General features: G+C 26.2%; 1 protein-coding gene across 1 annotated transcript in view; it reads right to left on the bottom strand.

The window, feature by feature from the left end:
• Positions 1-19034, bottom strand: part of LOC135925327 (probable cyclin-dependent serine/threonine-protein kinase DDB_G0292550) — a 73439-nt gene extending 54405 nt beyond the window's left edge. The window contains exon 1 of the mRNA XM_065460596.1: positions 18937-19034. The gene's annotated coding sequence lies outside the window, so the exon portion shown is untranslated. The remainder of the gene's footprint in view (positions 1-18936) is intronic.
• Positions 19035-19445: the final 411 nt, after the last annotated feature.

Below are 19445 nucleotides of genomic sequence, written 5' to 3'. Positions count from 1 at the left end.
TCTTGCAAGACATTAAAAGGTATGCAGTTGAAATATTGTTTACAATTTATATTTAATTATATTTATTTCCAAGAGATTCGAACACATCTATAAAGATGAATATATACTATCACCAATAATTCACCTACTACTTAAAAATTAGATTAGACCTGAAATTTAGATGTCAACAAGGTAGAAAACTTGAACTTATAACCCGTTGATAAAATATCTTGACATAGAAAAAACAGACATTGATTCCTTTAAAAAACATTACACATAACAGATTATTTTCTGATAAAGATAAAAAAAATTTGACGAGGATCTGAAGATTCTCTTGAAGATGATCTACTAAACTTATTTCAAAATAAGGATTGTTCTTTAATTCTCAATTAAAATTATTATTTATTAAATATAATACAGCTCTCCCATTTGCGCCAGTTAAACGTGTGTTAAACACGGAGAAAGATGTGTTGAGCACTCTCTTATTTATCTGATCAAAATTTTGAAAATCAATTGTTTTTAAAAATTAATAAAAATTATTATAAAAATATGCTATCTTATAATATATTATTTTTGTATAATTTTATTTATATTTTATATAGGAAAGAAAATTATTATGAAAAGATCTCATCCTATAATATATTATTTTTGTATAATTTTATTTATATTATATATAGTAAATTTTTGTAATAATAATTACTTTTTCAAGTAACGAGTAACGCGTACTTTCTGAATAGCCAGTAATGCGTGTTCCTTTTTTAGAAGGAAATGAATAACGGTAGCGCGTTCCATTTTTTTAAGGTAACGAGTAACGCGTTTCATTTTTGAAGTAACGTTTACAGCACTTTCAAAAAATTAATAACTTATACTTATTTTGGTAAAGTTTGACATAGAAATCTGCAATAGCAGGATTTATAACCCCCCCCCCCCATGGTTGCACATCTGCTGTGCAGTGTAATATTTGGCCCCTATAGATTGCTCATCTCAAGGAGCTGGGAAAAATAAAAATCTGGTGGGAAAAATATTTTTTATACAATTCTATAAGGTGTATTAATAAATTTATCATGAAAGTATTCATAAAAGTTTGAGAAGACAAAAAAAAATTTAATTGAAGATTAATTGTCTAAATATATTTATCTCATGTCGAAAAAGCTTCTGACAATTTTATTTTACCAATTTGTCCAAGATTTATTTGATTTTATCCTATTATTGTTACCTCTATTTAATTATGAATCCAATAATATCCAATTTATTTTACATATTATATAAAATCAATGAATAACTCGTGTCATTTTATTTATCAAATAAATAAATTTTATATTAAAATCGTTTAAAAATATTCAAATAAATTATTATAATTTTAAAAAAATAGGAGATTATGATGATCGACAAATATAAGTGTCCGATTATTTTAGATAGTTAAGTTATAAAAAAAAAATTTTATTTTTCCCTAACTCTTTACTCTGCATTAGTTGGCGCGAATCCGCAACGAAATATACAAAATTAAATATTAGTGATCTGCATCGGGCCTAATTTTTCAGGCCCGGCCCGAAATTATTTTAAATAAGTTTTGTCGGCCCGGTCCGAAACCGAATTTCTTTTGAAAAATATTTACCGGCCTGAATTTATTTAAATATATTAATTAATTTTTTTATAAAATTATTATTTAAATTTTTAAAAAATTATCATACCCAAAATAAAATATATATAATATATGGCGTCTAGGATCTATAAATAAAATTAAATATTTTTATTTTACATAAAAAATTCAACATAAAATTGATAAATTTAGATATATTTAAAAAATATTTCAAGGTCCCCGGCCCGATTTTTTTTGATAAATATTAGGCCCAACCCAGCCCGTACCCATTTTTTTAAAAAAAAATAGGCTCGGTCCGGGCCTTTGCAGATCTCATAAATATAATAATTATTGTTAACTTCATCGCGAATTCGCGTTAATTGTGAATGCAGGGTTATATTAACAATTATTAGAATGATTAGGATCATTATTAGGAAATGGGCACTCATTATAATTGGATGAGTAGTAAGTAATAACCATAAAATGGTGGTTACTTTACAATTGATCATTTTTGGTAAATTTTAAAGAAAAAAATTAATCATCAAAATAATTTTTTATAAATATTTTTCCTATCTTTCCCCCATTTATACCACCTCTACCCCCCCCCCCCTATTTTATGGTTTATGGAGGGATGAGGCGTGGGAAGGGGAATTAGTTTAAAATGATGTTTACAAGAACTAGCTGGCTTATTTGCTAAGAAATGGATATCTTGGGTACGCGATTGTCCAGATTTAAACACCTCTGGCCTGGCCGAGTTTTTAAAAAGTGATCATTTCCAATAAACCTTTTAACTGAATTTTATAAATGATTCGGAAAGAAAACTTAAAATTTGAGAATCGAATGTATAGTAAATAATTTATCAAGTGATCTTTACACTCGATAAGTAATATAATATAAATTCATTTTAAGAAAAATTAGTGGGTTGGTTTTGTAAAAATTGTTTTTTAGTTCTCCGGATTTTTAATTAAAATGATATTATTGGCCCGACTGTTGATCTCTGATAAATACCCTTGTCCTTATTTGTTAGTAAAAAAATAGTGATTTCCTATATATATTTTTTTCCATTTATTAATATTTTCATTCTTCGTCTTCTTTTTCCAAGTTTTCTTATTTTATCAATCGTTCAAAACGACGTAGCTACCAATAAAATTTAGGGGTGCTGAGTCACCAAGTCATAAATAATGACAAAAAAAATTCCTTCGATATATAATTTTATAATAATCAAATAATATTTTTGTAAGAGTATATAAAATAAAATTATCACAAATTCCGCAAGGGATATAAAGAATATTTATTATGACTTTTTGTCTCTTATATTACATCCTTTTTTTAAAAAAAATCATAATATTTAAGAAAGTGATTCATTCAATTTTGACTTGAAGAAAAAAAGACATCTTAATTTCTAAAATATTCATCATTTAATTAATTTTTTTATATCAAAAACAATCTCTCCATTTGAGGCGATTTTGCACCGACTCCAAAACAACTTATTCGAATCTTACATTTCTGCTTGCGCTTCAAATAATATATAGCATTTTTAGTCACATAGTGTCCTTTTTCAAACACAAAGTGATCGCTTTAACTAAACCAACTCGATTGAAAATGAACAATGTGTTAGAAAAAAAACATTATTTGGCTAAAAAAAATTAAAAATTATTAATCTAAGTTTTATAAAATTTTGGTATGGCGGACAAAATATTATCGTTTTTTAAATATATTTCTTTTATTATTGTGTAAGATTATTTGTTAATATTTTATCTTCTACATTTAGATTAAAATATATAAAATCAAGAGTTGAAACCTTTTCCTTAATTTTGGCCAGGTTCGAATTCAGATTTAGCAAAACAAATAGGAGAGCGTTCGGCTTAATTATTTTTTTGATGTTAAATATTGAATTTTTTTCTCTAAAAATTATTTCAGGGACAAATAAAATTTCATGCTTAAGGACACTGGAGGCGGGGAGTACTTTTAAAAAATTATACATTCTTTCTCTTATCTTTTATATGACCCCTTGACATTTTTTAACTGAGATTTGTGAATAAGAAGCTTATAAAGCAGTTATTAAATATTATGTCTTATGTGGCGATATGCTAATCATGCCACTTCACTCCTACAATAATTAATTAATTGTAAACATAATTTATGCATAATATTTATATTTTTGAAATTACAAACTGGAAAAAAATTATTTGGGGAAGCAAATATTTTTTGGAGGCTTAACCACCAAACATTCGTCCATAGTTGCGTCCCTGAGTTATATTTTATAACTTACTAAATGGTGAAAATGACAATGATCACAATTCAAATTTTTTAATGATGAAACTGTACTATAATCTCTGCTAATTTAAATTTACGGGAGTATATTTTTAAATTACAGGAAATATTATTTAAAATAAATACACTCATTGATCTAAAACTTTTGGGGGAAAAGTTATTTCTTTTTTTTAGATTCGAGGGTCAAAGCGAAAAATTGAAAAAGTTTCAAGGTTCAGAGTTCAAGATCAAGCTTGAAAATACAATATAAATTAATTAGAAAATACGGGGTAAGGATAGATGTTTGTTTACCACTTAATTTCTATTAATCTAAACATATTTTAGATGCTCAACTTAAAAACCTATAATAATTATACAATTTCATATACGAGGAAAAAAAGTGCCCAGCGTTAAAAGAATTTTTTTTCCATCTCCTCCGCACTCACTCAAGCTGAGTAAAATTAATTCTCTTTTTTATTATTAAAAAAAATAATAGTATAAATTAGAACAAAAATTGCCCGTATCTAAATTAAGATTTTATTATAACCCGAGAAACATAATCATTGTAAAGAATATTTTAGTTTTGGAAGTCTGATTCACGTAAAAGATTTCATTATGCGAATACCTTAAGTTAAGCAAATTTCACTGAATAACCAATCTATTTTTTTTTATTCAGATAAATTTTCTATATCCAAACCAGTTAAGTTAGAGGTAGAATAACTTAGAGGAACCCTGACTCTCCCGAGCAAAATTTTTCAAATACCAAATCGCTAATTATAAGTCAAGTTTTCTTTTAATTAAAAAAGCTTGAATCATGTATCGTTCAGTTTATATTTGATAAAAAATATGTAAAATATGTGAAAATTATACTTCTAGAGTCAGTCAAATAATTATATATTGTGAGAGGGGGGGGGAGTTAAATTCTATTCTAGATTGATACTATTTTTTCGTATAATTGTAAAATTATATTTAAATTTTTTTTAAATTTACATTACCTTCATAGCCTATAGTTTTTACGAAGTCCATATTGGAATAATGCAAAAATTAAGGAAATTGATTTTTAAATTTTTAAATAAAATTGTCCAACTAATGGTTAAATATAAATTAAATTAGCTGCTAACAAAATAATGATATGGTGTTATATGTTAATAAAGTTCTCTTTTTAAATGAGATTTTTTAAAAGAAAATCAATGAATTTATAATAAGATTTATTATTATTTTTATAATATTTAACTTATTTTTAATAATATTATCTTTCTTCCCTTCTTATTTTTATCATCAAAAATCCATTTTTGGATAAAGACTTATAAATTGGATTATTTAAAATATGCAAATGTACAATATATTACTATTTAGATTTACTATAATATAAAAATTTAACAAGACATTTTTTCTATGTCCATGGTGATATATAAACTAAGATCATTTATTTATTTTATTATAAATATAGTTATCAAAAAGAAGTTTTTAATTATCTTATTTTATTTTTTTAAAAATATATTATTTTTTCCGTATTAAATTTTAGAGATTAGATGATATAAGTATTAACCTTATATTATTTAGCATTTATAGTTTGTATTAGAGCCCCGTAAATAAAATTTATATTGGCATGAGCCTGGCCCTTAATTTTTAAGCCTAACTCAGAATTTATATTTTAATTTAAGGCACAAGCCCAGCCCAAATTTTTTATTAAAAAATAATTAAACACATTTTTTTGTCCTCATCATAGAGATTCTAATTTCATTTTTTTTGATAAAACAAGAAAAAAAATACTACTCTCTACTTTATTTTTTAGAAAATATTTTTTTTCGACTGGGCTTGATTTCCAGATTAAATAGAATAATGTATTATCCTTTCCAAAGAAAGCGTTTTTATATTAAATTTGTCAGCAAAATTAATATAATGTTTTGTCACCCACGTCAACTCTTTTATATAGTAAATCTACAATGACCTGATCTAAGAAAAATCATAATCAAAATTTGCCTCTTCATTTCCTAACCCCTTTTGTGTAACCCCTAGGGCCCTATGGGGTTATATAATAGCTATAACGATTTTTTAAAATATGATAGAAGTTTAAGACTAAGATGTATGTGTAAGGTAGATATATAGAATCAGCAAAAAATATCCTATTGTTGTTTGAAATTAGGACCAAAAATATTTTTGCCACTATCGGTTAACAACCAATTACCCACTAAGTTGAAAGGCATTTACTTTCATTTTTATCCCGTTTGCCGTATATCCCCGATCATCCCTAAGACTAGTACTTATTACGCCGTCAATTGATTTATGTATTTTCTAAATAGCTAAAATGTATCTGTTATTTACTATATTCTTATTTTATAATTACCTATGCAAATCACTAGTTTACATATATTATCAGTATATGGAAGGTAGCTATAGATAAATAGTATTATATATTTTATGTAACAGTCATTCCATCAAGAAAATAAATTAAATCAAAATATTTCTGATTCATTGGTTTACTAACTAATAGAAAAAATTAAATTAAAATATTAGATTAAAAATAAAATTAACATAATTTAATCAAAATACTTTTAGAATTAATTTTAGTTTAATCTCATTCTTTAGATATCGATTTGCATATATAAAAAAATATTAATTATATAATAAATTAGCACAATTTTTTTAACATAATATTTACTTTAACAAAAATGTAATTTATAGGCTTAGTAAAGTAACGGGAAGGCAATCTTGTTTGTTTAAAAATATTTGACTTTAATTAACTGGTTAATTCATAAAATTAAGTATAATAAGAAGACTCGTATCTCATATTAATATAAGTTTATACACGAGATATGTTAATTTAAAAAATATAAAAGTATAAATAAAAACTATGTATTTATTTCCTTCGTTTGATTGGTAATGGCACATCCTTAATAATTACACGTAGTGAAAGTCACAACACAGGGGGAGGGGGGTAGGGTTCAAAGTAGCTGCTTCCTAATATTTGTATGGTGGTACATACCTTTGAAGCAATTAATTTATAGGAAAATATTGTATTACCATGATGATGGGGGGAGGGGGGAATTAAAGTTTAATTTCATTTATTGTGAAGGCTTAGATGGATGGCAAAATATCAATCGCAACATTAATGTACATTTATTGTCATAGACACAGGGGAGTCACTAACCTTAACAATCTCAGGGGGCTCAAAAATATTTTTTTAAATTATTTTCAAAATTACCCTCTTTTTTCATTTAGCTAACATTATCCAATACGTTATTTTAGCTAACAATATCCAAAATTAATTTTTTTTTTAATGGTATAAAAAAATATTTCAAAGAAGGGGCTCTCCAAATTTTTCAGGAGGCTCGAGCCCCTGATCTCTCCCCTTTTTCCTAGACACATAGGCTGATTATGGAAGACTTGCCCACAATAAAATTCCGATATTAAAATATCAAATACCACCAAAAGAATGTGTTAATAATAATTGCTCAATCAAGAATAATAATAAGATGTCTTGGTTATTTGACCTTCTGGAGGAACACACAAAAGGCAATATGATGGATTATAAAACTTTTTGCAGATTCTGAACCTGTTTTCAAATTATATATAAACGAAAAATGAAGAAAAAAGAAGGTATAAAAAATAAAAGGGATTAAAATCCAAACTATATTCCAATATTTTAAAGTATAATAATATAAATATATTTCTTGAAACCATAAAAAATATGGTTAAAAAAATTGAAAAATAAATTTGAATCTATCATTGGTCGATGTGTTTCTAAATCAGAAGAAATAGCGGTGATAGTAAGATATAAAAATGGTGAAACACCAAACCCAGTTGAAAGATTGACACGACTGGTGTTAAAAATGTATAATATACAAACTTAATTTCATAAATCTATCCCTCATTGGACAAAGCTATGATGGTGCTTAAATATGAGGGGGAGAATCAACGGAGACAGGCTTTTATTTGAGCTGGAACTTCAAAGGGGGTTTTATTTGGTGCTGTTATTGATTAAATTTAATAATTGCTCTTATGCCAATCTGTAAGGGGACTAAGAAATGTTTTACAGATCACGAGATTCGTGTGTATTTTAATTAAAATATATAGTTCTAAAAGCATTTCAGAGTAATGTATACTGACAAAAGGGTAAAGATTTTTAGGCATCAAGAATACCATTCGATAAAATTATCTTATTTTTATCCTAGAAGCTTTCTACTTTATATGCCTTGAACTTTGACAAATTTAAAGGATTCTGAAGATCCTGCACTTCTATCAATGGCTAGTATTATATTTTAATAGAAAAATTTAATCTTATCACTTTGTGTTTTGGATTAAATATTTGTTACACCAGGCTTAGCTTATACAAAATTGCAAACTGTCAAATGATATAGGGTTTGCAATGGATTAAATTTAAAAAGGAAGATTGTTGATACAGTTGAGAAGTATAATTTAAGTTATTATTTTATATTTGAATGGTTTTTCTAAGGCTCAAGGTTTTATGAAGGGAAGAAATTTACCATCTGATTTGAAAGTCTTGTGCTTCAAACATTTTAATCCAAAAAGGAGGAAGAGTATATATATTTCCACTATTAAATATTATATTTTATTTAAGCTTCAAAACCAGCGTGTTTTATGCAGCGCTCGATTTGATAATAATGCAGTTAAGTAAAAGATTTAATGAAGAATCAATAAATTTTTAAAATCAAACCTCGTTTTTTACACCAAAGGGAATGGTTGAAAAGACATTTGTTAAAGATGATATCGAGGATGTCTGTAAAATTTGCCATTTGAATTCGAATCGAATTTTTGATGAATTATTTAACTTTCGAAATATTTGTATGATGGCTAAAAGGGGAGAATTAATAGTTACAAAGCACTTGGAAGTTTAAAAAAAGACAGAGTCTAAGAATTGCAAATTTATTTTATTAAACATTCATTAGCTTTTTTTGATGATGTTTCTGGGACTTGTTTTGATTCAGGATGGAAAAACTATTCTTTTACTTTACCTTATCGTTTACTTTCAAATTTTCTGCTGACACTAATTTATCAATTTTATATAAATATTTATTATCTATTCCTACAACCTCATGCACTGCGAAAGGGTCATGAGCAAAATAAAAGTGATATATACAAGACTTCGGGTTCGGAATACTATGAAAAATCAATTTCTTAATAATTTAACCATTTTATCAATGGAACAAAATTTTCTATAGATTTAGACAAATAAATTCTAATTATAACTAATATTTTTATGATCATATGTTTTCAAATATATACTTTTATCACGATAATACTTGTGCTAACAGCAGTAGGAATTTTTAAAAACTTATATGATCTAGTCGGGGTTTTTAAGATTTGATCATTTTACAGCCTAGCTGGGCTTTGTAAAATTTGATCATTTTAAATAATTTTGGTTCTACTTTGTAAATAAAAGGGAAATTAAAAATATGATAAGTAAATTAAATATTACTCATGTGAATTTTTAACTGGTTTATTAATAAATTTGAAGGAATTCCCTCCTGCCTGGTTCAATTTATTAAACCTGGCCTTTGTTTGTAGAATTCTTTTGTTATTAGGTTGGTCCCGGATTTTAAAAACATCTTTGAAGAATTTATAGCTTCGAGTGATGCAAAATCACTCCACTCAAGCCTGAACCTTGCATCACAAGTCATGAGGACCTACGGTTATTTGTTATACTAATATGGGGATGATATAAGAGCAGATTAAAATTATAGTCTGTTTAATTGATTAGAGGAAAACTGGGAATCACAGCTGGAGTGGAATCCCAAATAAGATACCTCCCTCTAAACCATGGGAGATTAATAAGACTATTTGAACTTTTAACAACAGGCATAGATAGGTGTAATGGTTCAAGGTGATTGAGGAATTGGGCGCGGGCCGTGAAATTACGCGTATGGCGTGAGTGTGAATAAATTTTAAATTCTAGGGCGTGACTGGGTGTGACGGGCCTTCCCAAAATTTTTCCCGGGCGTGATCGGGCGTGAACATAGCGAATTATTTTAATTTTTAAAATTATTTTTTTATAAATATAAATTTGCAATTTTATAATTATATTATATATTTTCTTATTTAATTTAGTTCTTTTTTATAAAAGAATAATTTATGTAAACTAAAATTCTTCCGCATCTTATAAACAAAATCCGGTATCATTTCGTTAGTTTTATTTTCTTTTTATGTTTAGGTATTTTTTATCGCGAGACTTTATGCTAAATTTTGCTTAAACTTTTACAGAAAAGTCAGATATATTTTATTTGTAAAGATCTTCAATCTTTAAATGCACACGAGATAAATGTTGGTGTTACATATGGATAACAAAATATAAAAGTTGGGAACCGGAAAACTCACATGAATACTATAGGTCCAAAAATATACCATGAAATAAAAATTAAGATTAAAAGCATGATCAATAATAATTACTTATCCATAACCACTTTGGACGGATGACTATAAAAATCGAAGTTTTTTTAACCATTACAGGACTTATTATCATTAAGAATTTTGAATAAAAACATTTGTTTTGACCACAAGGGAAATGAAAACAGGCGTCAATATTAAGTGTAGTCAATTTAATTTTAAAAGAATACACAGAAGTAGAAAATTATTTAAATAAATGTATAGTTGTGTAACTGATAAATGGAGCAAATCTTCTAAGTGCATTCAAAGATGATGAAACGCTAACATGTATATGCCATATACTAAATAATATTATGCATGATATTTTTGACAGCTGCAGAATGACCTCTGGTAAATTGGTAATTAATTTTGTTATTTCTAAAAAGAAATATTCGATATACTAATGTTAAATATTATTTTAAATATTTATTTCAAATTTCATAATATATTTGTTTATTACTTATTATGTATATAGATTAATGTTATTACTAGGGATGTACCGATATTTTTATCGGATCGGGCTGATGTTTCACCCATTTTAAAATATCGGTTATCGACAAATAATATTAAATTTTCCGATCCGATAAAAAATGGCTTTTTTAACAAAAATAAAATTTTATAAAAAAGTTATATCTAAAAAACTATTTATTTTTATAAATAAAATCGAAATTCATTGTTATGTTTAATTTTTTAATAATAATAATTAATTAATAAACATTATGCCATATTGTTATTTTTTTTGCGCATTCTGTTTATAAAAGTGTGCGATAATCTCTTCACTGTTTTTAGTGAAATTGACAGTCCCCATCGCCCAGTGGCGTATCCAGGATTTTCTTATGGGCGGGGGGGGGGGGGGAGGATTTTTGGGGAGCTTCGCCCCCAAACCCCTTTTATCTGGCCTTCGGCCAGCTTTCCCCCGGCCTTCGGCCGGGTCTTACGTTTTAGCTATTCCATTTAATTATTCATAATTTAATAATAATTATAATTTCTATTTGTAACTATTATTTACTAATTCGTGCTAATGGATATTACAAGCCTATTTTTTATTATTTTTAGTTAGTGAAATAAAGTTTAATGTCATTTTTTTATAACATTTGCTTTAAAAACTAGCCTCAGCTTAAACATATAATATAAGTATAATATAATTTTTTTATTTGTATAAAATATTAATGTTGTTAAACGGCTCGTTTTGAGCCGATTTTTAAAAACGGCTAACTCAATATTTTCGCCAGGAAAATATTAACTAAGCCTCGAAATTTCGATACTATATGTCTAGACCTTTGCTCCTTCTATGAGCAAAATTTTCAGGCTTGTATAATATTTTTCTGGATAAATAACTGAGTTAGCCGTTTTTAAAAATCGGCTCAAAAACGAGGCGTTTAACAACACTATAAAATATTGACTAGAAAATAAATTAAAAAACAAATTTTTTTAAACTTCATATCAAATACAATATTATACAAATTTTTTTTATTAAATACTATAATTATAATGTGATTTTTAATTTTCATGGGAATGTTGCCAATTCATCAAGAATTTTGTTTGTCTTTGGAACCAAATCTCTGTGGATATTTAACAGAGCTAACCCATTTAGCCGAGATTCGGAAGTAGTACTTCATAAATATGTTTTCAACCTTCTTAAGTTGGAAAGTCCTTTCATTCGTACATGTTATAATAGGCAAACATGGTAGAATGTAAAACAACTTCAAAATATTAGTAATTTGAGCCAAGGTTTCTTTACACCGATTGAGCGCATCAATAGCATGCTCAGGTAAAATAGCTAAACGTAGTAAATATTTATACCACAATTCGAATTCACTGATTAAATTTATTTCAGTATCAATATCATAGGATAAAATTTTGCTAAATATTTAATTTTACCAATAGTGGCATTAGAAAACGAAGATGGATCTTTGGGTATTAAAACTTGAAGATTGCTAAAGACTTGTTTTTTATCTAAAAACCTTACTTTTATTTGCGATAAAAAAGTATCTAAGAATGGGATGAAAGTGGATATTTTATAATATTCTTCAGTTGAGCCAATATTTATTTAACATCTCAATAATTGCCCAGGTGCTAGAGGAGGTTTAATTAGTGTTATATCATAAAATTTAGCCTTCGATTCAACGTCTATATAAATATTATGAAAATATTCATATATTTTCCGCCAAATCAATTACATGATAAACTCTGATTGATCGATTGAATTCAATAATGATATCGCTTCTGATGACACATTACTTTTTTTCATGCTCAGCCTTATTTAACTTTTGTATTTCTATTTCTTCTGTTCTACAAAATCGAAGTAATAATAAAATATTTAAAAAATTATAGATATTTATTAATAATTAATATTAAAAATACTTATTAATTCTAACTTACTAATAATTTTGAATTTAATAAAATAATTATATATAATAATAAAATAAATTACCATTTGATTTCAATCTCATTTTATTAATATTTTTTAAAAATGTTAATGTACTCACAAGGAAAGGAAATTTTAATAAAATTTATTTATAAAAAATCAGTTTTATGTTGGAAAATTTATATTCAAATATTTATAAAATTTTGATTGAAGTACTGGGGGGGAGGGGGGTAAAATTTTTATTAGCTTAAAATGATATTTATGAAAACAGTCAAATTTGCGATGGGGGGGGGGATTTCCCCCTTTCCCCCCATTGGAGACGCGCCTGCCATCGCCGCAGACTGACCTTTGATAAATTAGAAATTTTGGTATCTAAAAAGAAATCTTAAATATATTAATTTTATTTAATATATTTATTTCAAATTTCATAATATATTTGTTTATTACTTATTATGTAAATAGATTAATGTTATTACTAATTATATAAATAAGTGATTTATCAATAAAAATATTTTATATCCAGAATTGCAATTGAATTGAATATAAACTATAACTGATCATTATAATATATTTAAATGACATGTTATGGTATAGTTAAATTATAGATGTTATACTAATAAAAAGTATATTACAAGTTTAAACCATTGGTATCTTTACAGGATGCAAAATTAAAATGATATCAGATCGGTACGGCCCATATCAATTTAATATCAGGAATATCGGATCGGATCGGCCTCCAAAAAGTGGTATCGTCACACCCCTAGTCAGACTCATTCCCGCAACTTTCCATCTAGGTGGTAGACATAGACACTAATCGCAGAATGATTTACAACCGATTATTACCCTCAACTCCTCTCAATAGAAATAGACAAAGTTTCAAACAATTCTTGACCTGACATTTCTCTTTTTTAATCTATGAATGCATTGTCTAATAAAGAAGAAGCCTGTTGTGATTGTGCAAGTGATAAACTCTTAAAATCTAATTCCACAGGTTAAAGGCAGTTACAAATTACTTACCTCTTCTTAAACAGGCTTAGAAATAATCTCCCTTTAAAGTTTTGTTTGAGAGATATGAATAATATATACAATACATCAAATATCTATGAGTCAAATGTAGACTATGATTTTGGAACTAGAGAGTGCTCAATAGCAGTCTATCATTCGCCTATTATCTTAGAATGGTTTCTTTCATTATGGAAAACAAAAGAAAGAAATACTTAATTTGAAGCATATTATGTGAATTACTTATTATTATTTTGAAATTTGAAAATAAGTTATTTGTAAAAAATATTATTTTCGTCTTTTGGACGCTCATATTTATTTTTATTTTATTTGTAATAAACTTATAAAAGAAACTTTTTAATATTTTCTGTCAAAAGTAATTACATTTTATTAGAAATTATAAGTTTTTATTAGTTGAATAACCTGAATTATGTTTCATATAATAAATATTATAAGTGTATATAATAACTTATTGTATTCAAAATTTTTCTAAAGAAAATTTGAACCAAAGTATTAATATAGACAAGTGTCATGACTAATAAGATCCCTTCGAAAAGTAGATGATTACACATGATTTTCAATTACCCCTCCTACAATATAAAACATTTTATGATTTACGAATGTTAGGGGAGACCGGGGTACGATGAGTAAGGGAACATTAGGTCACCCCAGTTATAATTTAGACAGGAAATTTTAACATAACAATCTGTTTTGACATACCAAAAATAATAAAAAATTATTGGATACTTGATCTTATATATTTATATAAATTAAACTTTTAAAATCTTAATAAATAAATTTTAGAAAAGTTTAAATTCTTTTTAATCTGATAAATTTTCAGAATCAATAAACTAGAATTAATAATGATTCTGTGATATTTATAAAGTTAGTGGGCTCGGTCATAGTATAGTTGGGACAGGCCATTTTAGTTCATTTTACCATTTACTAGTTATGCGAAATCACATTAAAGAGGAGAGGATCACCTGTACAAAAGATGATGGAGGCTTAAATTTATATCCGAAAACCTCAGTCATAAATTTATTGTTACCTACAAGTAAGATTATTTATATAATTATATATATTTTTTAGGCCCTTCAAAACCAATATTTATTCATTATGTATTACGATATTATCAATAAAATAAAATATGTCATAGTCTCTAGTCTTAGTGAAATACCATTTTTAAATTTATTTATTTAGACCTCTATTTTATAAGTGGAACAACTATCATATATGTTTGTCCTAAAGTATCCAGAGTATATCATAGTTGGTCCAAAAAAATAATTTTCAATCAATTGTCTAAAAAATATAGTTTTTATAAAATATATATTAATTATTTAAAATAAACTCTACTTTTAGGATATAGAAGATGTTCTACTTATTCAGATTAGTCTAATATTATTGAATTTATTCATCCCAACCATTCCCGGTCTCCCCAACTTAGAACATCGCAAGTGTTTTCACTTTATCTTTTTTCTTACTTATTTAACTTATCCCTCCTTCTTTCCATCCTTCCAGGCGCGTACGCAGCAGGGGGAGGGCGTGGGGGGGGGGGGGGAGGGGCGAATCCCTCCCAAAGCCAAAAAATGCAGATGCCGGATAAATTTTTCAAAAATATTATTGTTTATATTAAGTTTTATTTTATATCCATTCTCTTTCTTTTTAAGTATATATTTAATTACATTTATTTATCACATTTATTTACTAAGTTATTTTATCAATTAATTTCGATTTCAAGTTTTCCTTGGCGTATTTATCTATTATTTTCAAATTTCTTGTCAAATAATAATTATGGACATAAGAAATTTTTTTAAACATATTGATGAGGATGAAAATCCTAGTCATCTTACAAAAAAGCAAAGGATTAGCCTTGAAGTAAAACATATAGTTCTTAAAAAGGTATTGATAAATATTTTATTTAATAATAGATTTATATTCCACCCCTCAAATTCAATATCCACAAACTTTATGTGCTAATCGAAAGTTAAAATTTTAAAACATCTATTTTACTAGATGGTTAGGGCTAGAATTCTCTATCGGAGACAATGGAGCTTATTGCAAGATATGTGTCCTGTTATTTAAGCTTAACAGTCTTGTTAAGACTCCATTCAACAAGTCAAAGATGCTGGGAAAATTGACAATCTTGTTAAAAACAAATTATCACAAACGCTGTGAACTGATTATTTCTTCAAATTAATTCAAAATGTGGTGTGGATATAATTACCATTTTATCATATATTAACATAAATAGGATTAAAATAGCAAAAGAAAATAGATGTAAGATCAAATAACTATTAAGGTCATTCTATATTGTGGATCAGGGCCTAGAATTACGTGGCCATTTGGATTCATGAAGCTTGAATTTCAATAATAATGATAATGAAGGTAATTTTCGTGGTCTTATAAAATTTAAAGTATTAGGGGATTCTGTAACAGAATTATTTCTGAAACTTCTTGTTTAACAAGGAGAATGAAATTGCAAAAAGTTTGTCCAACGAGATGGAGTCTTCGCCATCAAGCAGTAACAGCTTTTTAGAGTTTGAAGGTGAATTATTAATGCTCTTACTGAAATATCACAATTGCCTGAAGGAGATATTTCCTCAGAAGCAAGCAAATCATTGGATTCAATACTTATACTTTTTTTTCTCATTAGAATGTATATTATACAACTTTTTATGTATATTTTCAAAAACATATTTGACTTGATTGAGACGATGAGAATAGCGGAAAACATTTTATTAGAACTCAGGGAAATTAGGGCTAATGATGTTGAAGAATTTCATATTTTATATGTTATTGCTGAGTCAAAAGCAGAGTTATACTAGTTTAAAATTTGTCTCCCTCGAGCAGCAAGGCAAGCTCATCGTCCTAACATTAATATAGGGTCAGTAGAAGAGTATTATAAAATAAATGTCTTTATCCCTCTCTTAGATACTTTATAACTCAAATAAATGAACTGTTTTTAATTCATCAAGCAGCACTTAGCAATCTTTCGATATTACTTACACAAAAGCCTTCCCAACCTTTTTCAGATGGCAATAGATAAAAAATAAAATATAGCAGTTTTTTTTCATGAAGATGTTAAGTATTTTATGATTCCTTAATAGTTAAATGCCAACTATGGTATAAAAGATTAACTATGGTTGATATAGTCCCAAAAAATGCTATGGATGCTTTGCATCATTCCAAACATCTTTAAGATTATTTTCCCAATGTATTAAAATTATTATATATATTAGCAACTCTTCACATTAGTACTGCAACTAATGAGAGAATAATAAGAATAAAAACATACCTAAGAAGTACAACATCTGACAGTATATTGAAGGGTTTGGCCCTTTTGAATATTCATAGGCATTTGACGCCAAGCACGGATGAGATAATTAAAAAATTAACCCAATCCCAACGAAGATTGGATTTTAGGCTTCTAAATATTTTTTGTGATATTTATTTTTTAATGTGTTATATATTTTTCATGAATACTTTTTAAGTTATTAAAATACAATTATTACTAAGAAACCTGTGTAATAATTTATATTTCCAACATTTAAATTTCTATTTTTGGGTCATTTACTTTATAGTGATATATATGCTGGCTATATCCACTTAATACTTTATAATTCATATTTATATTATAGTTTTTCATCCGCCGGTTATATCCGTTTAATATTTTTAATTCACATTTATTTTATAGCTTTTAATATGCCGGTTTATATATTTAATTTTTTATAATTCATATTAATTGAAAATTGTGTATTAGAAATAGTTATTAATCCTTATAAATTTATGCTTGATATTTTTAAATAACCATAATTTTATTTTAAAAAATTTTAATTATCTTCCCCTCTCCCCATACCAAATTCCTCCTTCCTTCCTTCCTTCCTATCTTGCTTATTTAAAAAATTCTGATTAAATTGTTCATCTTTAAATAATAGTATTCAACCAGAAAAAATATACAAATTTACTATCAGTTATAAAAGAAAAATATTATTAATAAAAGGTATGGGCAATTTTTGCCCATATTAGACAGTTAAGCTTAATAACAAGGGAACCGAAGAAGTTTGGGACACTTTTCCTTAAAACCCGAAGTTCTATATTTTAAACCATAAATCAATATTTCCTTAAAACGATACCTTTTTCAAAATAAAAAGATATTAAATTTTAAAGACCAACGTACCCAATAGAGTGTGAAGGTTGTTCTAGCACATGTTGTAAGTAGATTCAACAAAGAAAGGTTTTAATATAAAATGAATTTTTGATATTATTAAATATAAGATTTTTAATATTGATAGGGGCTTAATAAAATAAATATTAATATATACCCCTTGAAAAATGCAGTAACCCAAATATAATACTAGATGCTCTAAAATAAAGTTTATTAATTTACTGATTATCATAATACATAATAATTAAGTAAATGAAATTTAATTTTGGGATTTTTAGAAATTTCAGGAATTTTTATAAAAATAAAATTACAACACCAGTCTAAATATTTCAGTATATCAATTTGTTTTTTATTAGAAATTATAAAAAAAAAACGTGATAATAGAGCCTTGACATGCATTAAATTTAAACCAAAATAAAACACTATGAAAACATAATTTAACGTTGAAGTAAATTGCACTGTATATTTCATATTTAGCGTAACTAACTTTAATTATATTTTCACATTTGAACACTTTTATTACATTATGATTAAAAATAGATAAAAATATGAAAAACTCATTTCATAGTAGCACTACAAGTTCCCAAATAATTAAAATATAATAATATTTTTAAAAAAAAATTTTTGGATTTTTTGATGCCTATATTTAAAAATGGCTTAAAGTTTAGCTAACACTTGACATAGACCAAGCGAAGGGATATAACGATTGATATAAAAATATAATTAACTTAATTTTGAGTATTTATTTATTTGTCTCGGCAATATCAATCGGATTCGAATTAACTTTTTTTGGAAAGACAGAGACGTATTTGAAGTCCCACATTAAGAATTTACTTAAAGACCAAGATACTAAAATTTAATAATCTGGCCTCAGGCCATCATTTAATTATAAATAAGAATCCCCAAAATGTTTAGTATTCGAATCAGTAGCGTCCCTGCGGATGGAGAGGGGGCTCCTCTGAAAAATTCAAAGAGCCTTTTGAAATTTTATCGAAAATACCTAAATATTATAAAAAAGTAATTTGACAAATATTTCCTAAAAAAAAAATTTTTTTAAAGTTGAGACTCTTTAGATTGTAAAGGCTAATGACATATCTATATACTATAAAAATTATATTTTATTTTTGGAATTAACCAACATTTAATGCATACTTTTGAAAATTGTCAAATTTTTTGCGTGAAAAATAAAACTAATTTTAAAATTACCTTTTCATTATCATTTTGTATATGGATTCTGATTCAATAAATGTGAGAAATTTTAAATTCGATTATGATATTTTGTCTGCCAAAATTATGAGTATTAGTTTCTTTTTAAATTTTTATTTTTACGGGATAGGTTTATTTTATTAATTTTAATTTGAGCATAAGCATGAGCAGATAAAATATTTTATTTATTGCCAAATCTTTTAAAGATAATAATGATTATTATTAAACTTTCTCTCATCAATAACTTTTGTAAAATGGATTTACGAATGCGATATAATAAATTATTTAATAAAATAATTAAATTTTACAATAATAAATATTCGTAATTCATATTCTCCTGTCGGTTTTATTTTTTTTTAGAAATTGAAAAGAAAGGTTTGACATAAAAGAGAAACGAAAAGAAAGAAGTAAACTAAAATAATAATATATTTTGGTAATATTATTTAAAAAAAAACAAATATTATTGAAATTGATATTTAAAAAATAGAAGCTTAACTAAATGAAAACCT

Source organism: Gordionus sp. m RMFG-2023, chromosome 2 (genome assembly GCF_954871325.1).
Source record: "Gordionus sp. m RMFG-2023 chromosome 2, tfGorSpeb1-WG-v2, whole genome shotgun sequence".
Lineage (NCBI taxonomy): Eukaryota > Metazoa > Nematomorpha > Gordioida > Chordodea > Parachordodidae > Gordionus > Gordionus sp. m RMFG-2023.
The sequence above is the reverse complement of the archived record's forward strand: the minus strand, read 5'-3'. Positions and strand labels throughout refer to the sequence as shown.